This window comes from Phaseolus vulgaris, chromosome 3 (genome assembly GCF_000499845.2).
Source record: "Phaseolus vulgaris cultivar G19833 chromosome 3, P. vulgaris v2.0, whole genome shotgun sequence".
Lineage (NCBI taxonomy): Eukaryota > Viridiplantae > Streptophyta > Magnoliopsida > Fabales > Fabaceae > Phaseolus > Phaseolus vulgaris.
In genome coordinates this window covers 31,323,316-31,330,987 of record NC_023757.2, presented here as the reverse complement: position 1 = coordinate 31,330,987, position 7,672 = coordinate 31,323,316, and the positions used below count along the sequence as shown (strand labels likewise).

Genomic DNA, 7,672 nt, shown 5'->3' with positions numbered 1-7,672 from the left:
CACCTATGGTCCTAATCCTATCTCTGCCAAACGCCAAATCATTCCATTAATGATATTCGATCTTTTTTTGAAAAATTATAGTCTAAGATATCTATGCCTTCACTAAGTTCTATGACTCCAATTCAAATGTGTTATGAATTGTATAATCTCAATACGTTCCAAGTCAACCATTCCAAAGAAATGTAACACCAACAAAAACAAAGAGAAAAACACAAAAACAAACTTGTTCTATTTTGACAACGGTGCAATAAAGTCGGTAACGATTCTTCGAAGGAAAATACTAATATGGGCAAGGATTCTCACACACAATCACAACAAATGAAAGGGTATTCTGACGACTAAGGAAGAAGAAAGGTGGTAGAGAAATTAAAACAGGGACTATATATAAATTGACCTGAAGATATTATGGCCATTTCACAATCCCTTGGGTGCACATTCAAGTAATTAGGGTGCAAAATGAAAAGTGTCTTACAAGACTCTATGCAAGTGGATTGCATCTTCGTGCACCTTCATACGTTCTTGTGTCATCCCATAAATTTTTGTATTAAAAAATACTTTTTTTTAAAAAAGTTAAAGTGTAGTTTATATTTTGGATTATATAATGCATAAGTCTTTTTTCAAATTTATATTTAACTTCCGGATTATATAATCAGATTATAAAAAATTGAAATTTTAAAAGTTAATTTATTTTTTTACAGAAGAACAAAAATGCATTTTTACATTTAGTATGGGATATCTCATAAATGTATATGGAGATGTGGGAAGAAACAAATATTCCTACTTAATTTGAATGTTTAAAATCGGCAACGTTATGTTATACCTTGTAGGGTTCAGAGTTTACGTTACATTTCAACAAACATAATTGGTAAAAATGATTTTATTACGACTATTTTTTACACATTTCTTCAACTCTGTGAAAAAACTAAGGTGGGTGTCATTATTTTAAAAATATTCTTACATCTTTACTCATTCAAATGACCAACTTTTACCACTCTCCTTTTTTCTCCTTTTGTCTACGCTATGAAAAGAAAAATAAAGAAATAAAAAATAAGATGCAAATAAAGATTGAAAAATTGAAAAAACTATTTTTATTATTACTTTTTTCTAATATTATTTTTATTAATATTTTACTATTAATAAAGAATTAGATGTATAATAAATTATGTAGTTGTACGGGTTATGACATTTTTTCAATTGCAATATTTTCTTTTAATTTTATATAACTGAAAAAAATTATTAAATACAAATCAAATTATTTTTAGAAAAAAAATAATTATTTGATATATTGATTAAATTATATACTATTTTAGAGATTAAAAAAATTATTGGTATTTAAATTAATTTATATTATTGATAAATAGTTTCTAAAGTAGTATATAAATAGTTACCAAAAGTTTTGACTACCAATTTTAGAATCTAAATAATTGGTAGTTAAAATCTTGATAGCTAATTAAATATCAATTTAGAAATTATTTATTAATAATAGAAACTAATTTAGACACAAATACTTTTTTTTAATATCTAAAATAGTATTTAATTTAGTCCATATAAAAATTAATTATTTTTGTTTCTAAAATTAATTTTTATTTAATAATTTTCTAGTAGCGTATTTTTTTTCCAATACATCTAATAACAAAATGATTTTTTCAAATACATGAGGTTATATAGTCGCTAAACACATATTTGATGGAAGGTATGAAAATTGAGACACAAAAGTGACTTATCATTTTGACTAAAAATAAAACATGCACACAATTAAACTATCACTCTTAAAACATATGTCTTACCAATATAAATATTATAATAAAAAGTCATTTGACAATTACCAAGAAAAGTACATTTAGCTGCAAAAGAAAGTGACGTGGCACTTGTGGACACTAAATAGTGTCAGCTAAGCCTTCACAATTAAAGAAAATAAAATAAAGTGTGGGAAAGCATGAGTTATACTCACGCAAACTTAAAAAAAATTAAAAAATAATAATAATAAATTTTAATTTTTTTAAGGTTAAGCCCACGCTATGTCTACTTAAATTTGAAGGTTAAGTCCACACTATGCCTACTTTAAATTTTGAAGGTTTAACCCCTGCTATGCATTTTAAAATTAAATTTAAATAAACAATAAAATTGTGAAAGTCAAAAGTATGTTCCATTTTTGGGAGTAAACTCATTTTGAATGTGAGCTTGAGCATTTGAGCGACTGAGCAGTGGACGTGATCGTGAGCAGTGGAGCATTTGAGCGATTGAGCACTGAGATATTGAGCGATTGAGCAGTGAGATATTGAGCGATTGAGCTTGAACGATTGAGAACATTTAAGCAGTGGAATGTGATTGAGTAGTGGAGCATTTGAGCGATTGAGCAGTGGAACGTGACCATGAGCATTTGAGCGATTGAGCAGTGGAACGTGACCATGACCATTTGAGCGATTGAGCTTGAGCGATTGACCGTTTCGTACTCACGGTGAGTTTCCCTTCTTCTTTCTTAATCTTTATGTGTTCTCAACCTTAGCTTCTCGATTTCGGATTGCGTGTTGCTGATAGTTCTTTCGATAGTTTCTGTTGATTATATCCTTATTCTCTAATACTCCAATGATGGTTATCAGATAGCAGATGCAGTGATTGTTGCTAGAAGTTTGGGGGCAACACTTGTGATTCCTCCAACCTGGTGACAGAAGGTTAGTGCTGATTTTATTCTGTAAAAGAGGCGGAGGTCTCTATGGATGAGAGCATTGAGAGCATTTATTTTAATCCTGTGTCCATATTTTAACCTCTGCTTTTCTTTCCTGTGTCCATATTTTAACCTCTGCTTTTCTTAGTCTATATAGGGTTCCCTCCAACTTCAGTAATTTGACAATATTGTTTTCAAATGAGTCTGCGATGTTGCATCCTGTGTTTGATGTTGATCATATTTTTTGTAGACTAAAAAGTAAAATAGAAAATGGCTTGTGAGTATTTAATAACATGAGGTATCTGAACAAGATTAGGTATGGTTAATTCATTGACAGAGACCGAATAAAGAAGTAGTCCAAGTTGTGTAGCATCGTGACTTGTGAGTGGCTTGTTATTTTAAGACAAGGGTGAATTGGATCTTAGTTCGTGCTCATGTCTAGCACTTAACTCTGTTCAAGTGGTTAGGTGACGAGGAGGGAGCTCTAAAGTTGGAATCCAGTGGTGTTTCCTATATACAGTTGAGCGTATGAAAGCTAGGAAATATATTAGCATAGTTTGAGGTCTGGTGGGGGAGCTGGTTTGATGTGTTGATGTGGGAACTGGTGAAGGAAGCTAAACACTGATCAAATCTTTATGTAATAGAGGCTTTGAGTTATTCCACTCAGGGGATTGTTCTGATTCTGAAAAGACCAACACATTTATTTGGATGATGTCTTGCGCAAAGAAAAATCAGCTCAGCTTCGCTTTGTTATTTAAACTGGAGACTAAAAGATTGAGCTCGGTGATGAGCAACCAGGGCACTTACTCTTTTTCATATGGAGCTGTCATGGAAGAAATGGAAAATGGCTAACTTATATGAATACATCTACGGTCCCACCACTTTTTGGCAAGCAAGGTCTGTTGATTGAACCAAGTAAGTGCTAATTGGATGTTTCTTGAAATTTAGGTGGACCTCATCGGTGGCTAACATAATGACAAGATAGCATTAGTTTGAGTGAGGTGTCACACGTTGGTATCTACGTGCTAGTCAGTCCCTAATTTGTTCAATTTCAAATGCAGATTCTAGCACCTACCATAATAAAAAAGTAAAGAATGATGGTTCACTGGAATATTTTAAAGTTGGTCTTAAGCTTGGAGATGCTTGGGGATGAAATATTGTGGTTGTGGAGTGGTGGTTTGATGCATGGCTAGCTTAATGTATGAGGTGTGCGTAGCATACCCTTCGGTTATTACTGCATTTTGACATTTATGCTATTAGCTAAACACTGATAGGCATGCATGGATGACCATCATTAGTGGACTACACATACATTGACAAATAAAAATAAAAGAACCTTGGCTTCTCCAAAAGCGTATTCTTCATGATGGAAAATAAAATAGAAGAAATAGTAGAAAAAAAAGGAACAGAAAGTTCAGAGAAGTAAAATTAGAATAATTTAAAAGGAAGAAAAAGTACAAACCTTGAGTTTGGTGAAGCTAGCAGAAACTAGTAGTCGGTGAAGGAAAAAGCAGAGAGAATGGAGAAGAGAAAAAACCGACTGGGAATACTATGATTATGGGATGAGTGAAGGAAATTATGAGAATAAAATAAAAAAAAAACAAAGAGAAATTGAGTGGCAGCTATAGAAAGTGTCAGACTTTTGAAGTGAAGAATATAAGAAAAAAAAATATGAAGAGAGAAAAGGTAAAATCAAATTTGGTAACGTGGTGGAAGAAAAGGAGAAGAAAAATTTGTGGTTCTTGGGCGAAAACAGAGGTTTCACCAGTATTTACTATTGTCTCTACATTAGTCAAATTTATTGTGTTGTACAGTTTTAGTAAAGTACAGGAATTAATAAATGAAAATATTGAACCATAGAGTCTGTGTTGTTGCTCTTCATGATAGATGAAATGCGTTCATTCTTACAATGTATATCTTAAAAATCTAATTATCACATTTGAGATGGTAAAATTTGCATATGTTGTTGATGGTAGGTACTATGTGTTGTATTTTCAATATTTGTCATTTGCTTTCAAATGGTGAAGTGCATGCAGTAACCAAACTAATAATTCAAGAAAAATTTCATTCTTATTATTCTCATTCATACCCTTTTACAATAGTTTCTTAATTTTCTTGAGTGGATATAGTTGAGGGCCTAGAAGACGAGACTTTGCTTGTTGCAACTGGACCAGAAAGATTAGAGTAAATAAGGATTAAGGCAACAATATCTTGATGAGAGAAGTTCCATCACTTCAGAAAATTGAGCACTCTATGACTTACAATCTTTTTTTGTGAAGATCTTGAAGGGATTCATTATGGTGACTAAGGCTTTGTTTGAGCCTAGCCCTGTCCCTCATGTGCACATTCATGTGTCCCCCTAGAGCCTATTACAATATTTTTTTTTTATCAACAATAAAATCGAGACACAATAGCATTTGATAGTTGTATCATCTATTTAGTTCAGTAAATGACCCTAAGAAATGCAGCCAATAGAAACTTTTAGCATATTATTGTATTATAATTGCTTTATCATAACACAAAGGAGGTTTCACGATCTATGTAGAGTATAGTTAGGTGGTGCAAGTGAAAGGGTTTTACGAAAACTTATAACTCTAAAAGCCTTACAATTTGTCCAAATATGTTTTCAATTCATTCAACCAAGCAAATTCTTCGTGCTCTTTATCCTTCTCTTTCACCCATTTGGTAGAATGTGAACACGATGCTGGTGTAAATTAGCAATGAAAATGAAGGTAAAAAAAATATTACAACATGAAAGAGAAGTCTGTTAAATCTCATGTTATCTAGATACACAAGTATAAAATTGCAAATTAATTGTTAAAGTTGACCTTGTTTTGATGTATCAGGTTGATAAAAATTGATATATAGGGATAACAATAGTTCATGAAGTAATATTTTTATTGTGGTCAGTATCAATTATCTATGTTTTATATTACTATTCAGGGTACTAGTATACCTACACACTATCAATATATGGGAACCCATCCTTAGTCATCCATTAAGGAAATAAGGTAAAGGTCATGCTGCAGATTTTCATCACTGTCAAAAGATGGCTTCAGAGTCAGCAGTTTGCTTAATAAACCATCTCTATCATATGAATTACTCATTCCCTTGAAACAAAAATTGAATCAACATGTACTATTACAGGATTTCCAAAGAAATTTCTAATGTTCATTAGCTAGCTCTCCCAAGTTCAAACACCAAAACTCAGTTCCACTGTTTTTTATAATCATGCAAAACATGTCTCCAAGTAACATTATTTTAAAAATTTTGTTTTATTTTTAATGATATTTATACTTTGTTTCAGATCCAGAACAACCTATTTGCTCGATTACTGGTTTTCCTACCAAGTAAGATCTCATTTACCAACTTGCATTTTCCTTTTCTAATGTTGCAGTTCTTGATTAAAATTGTCTTTGCTTGTATTCTTGTTATTTATGTTATTAGGACCTGGGTATTTTTTTGGGATGGGAAGTTTGGACATGCTTTCCTTGCATGGAACAATCAGTTTTATGAATTATACGTTAAATTGGTTCCACTTTCTTTTTTGTGATCAACTTAGGTCAGATTATTATGCTTTCTTGTTTTATGATGCCATTTTTTTCTAGGAATAATGCCTAGGACTAGGATAATAGTAGATATTGATTTGTTGTAAGCAGGGTAGGCTTTAATAGCTGAACTTATGATTATTATTATGCAGGGGGAGTTAGATATCACAAAGTAGCTGCTAGGATTATGATTTATCAATTCCTGTCTTAGAATAATTGATAATTCTATGCAGATTGTAGCACAAAAATGATTTTATGCTTAGCATGGTAGTGAATATACAAATATCTCCCTAGTAGGTACTTTTTATGAAAAAAAAAGCATTTAAATAATTTGGTCACCTTGGCTTGTGGTAAGGGACCATTGTATCTCTCTATTTGTTTTTGTTATTGTGGGACTAATATATGAGATTGGCCACTTAAAAGTTCAGAAAATGGCTTGTTTGCTTAAAAAAAAATCTTAAGCACACCTATGAGGAATGATTATTGTGGAAGCCATCTTTTGAACTTTTTTGAATTTTTTGTTTTCTTTGCATCTCCAAATCTTATCATTTATTAAACTAAATGCAGGTTTCAAAGGAAATTAAGTATGCTGACAAGCAACCAATTCTACCTTGGGGACCAAGGTTTGGTGTTGCTTCTTATGATTAGTGACAATGCAGTTTTGTTGTTGTATATTGTTATGGCTACTGTTAGTTTACTAAATTTAAGATTTAACTTCTCTAGGTTAACATGTTTCCTGTCTAGTAATAAAAACTTTTATTTAAGATTTAACTTCTCTAGGTTGACATGATTAGAAAGTAGAAGTTTTTGCTAGTTGGAACCTTATATAGCTCAACTTCTGTTTGTCATCAAGTTACTATTTTTTAAAGCGTGTTTCTTGTTTTTCTTGGTATTTTGAAGAGTGTGAAGGTAAGCTTGTCTAGGTATCTACCAGCTCAACCTTAGTTAATTAAAGTAACTTTAGTTCAATTTCAATCAAAATATCTTCAATAAAAAACCACCGATATGACGTTTCTACCTTTATATTTTTGGGCAAAATTCTAAGTTTATTATCGTGGGCCTTGTATTAGAAAATACTAAGTTCAAAGTGCAAACAAAGCAAAATAATTTTTCTTGTTCTTTTCCTTGTTCCTATTAAAAAAATATTTTTTCTTGCTCATAGAAAAAACAACATTGAATTTTCAAGACAAGTAAAAAGTATAAAGAAAAAGTTATAAATAAAAAAAATTAGTAAGAAAAACATTTCTTCATATTAGATTGCTCCCTAAAATAATTGTATCTTCAATAATTATATTGAAAAAAATGAAATAGGTAAAAAATAAGATAAATGCAATAAGAAAGAGAGAAATAGAGTAATTTTAAAATTGATTTATTTCAATAAAAAATATTTTTCTTTTTAAAATTGATTTATTTCAATAAAAATATATTTCAAACTGGAAACTAGAAACTGTAGTTATTT

The 7,672-nt window shown here is 31.0% G+C and overlaps 1 long non-coding RNA gene across 1 annotated transcript; it reads left to right on the top strand.

The window, feature by feature from the left end:
- Positions 1-2,018: 2,018 nt before the first annotated feature.
- Positions 2,019-7,105, top strand: LOC137805866 (uncharacterized). Its single transcript, XR_011080261.1, has 4 exons — positions 2,019-2,458; positions 2,601-2,672; positions 5,973-6,015; positions 6,781-7,105. It is a non-coding gene; the product is annotated as an uncharacterized lncRNA (long non-coding RNA).
- Positions 7,106-7,672: the final 567 nt, after the last annotated feature.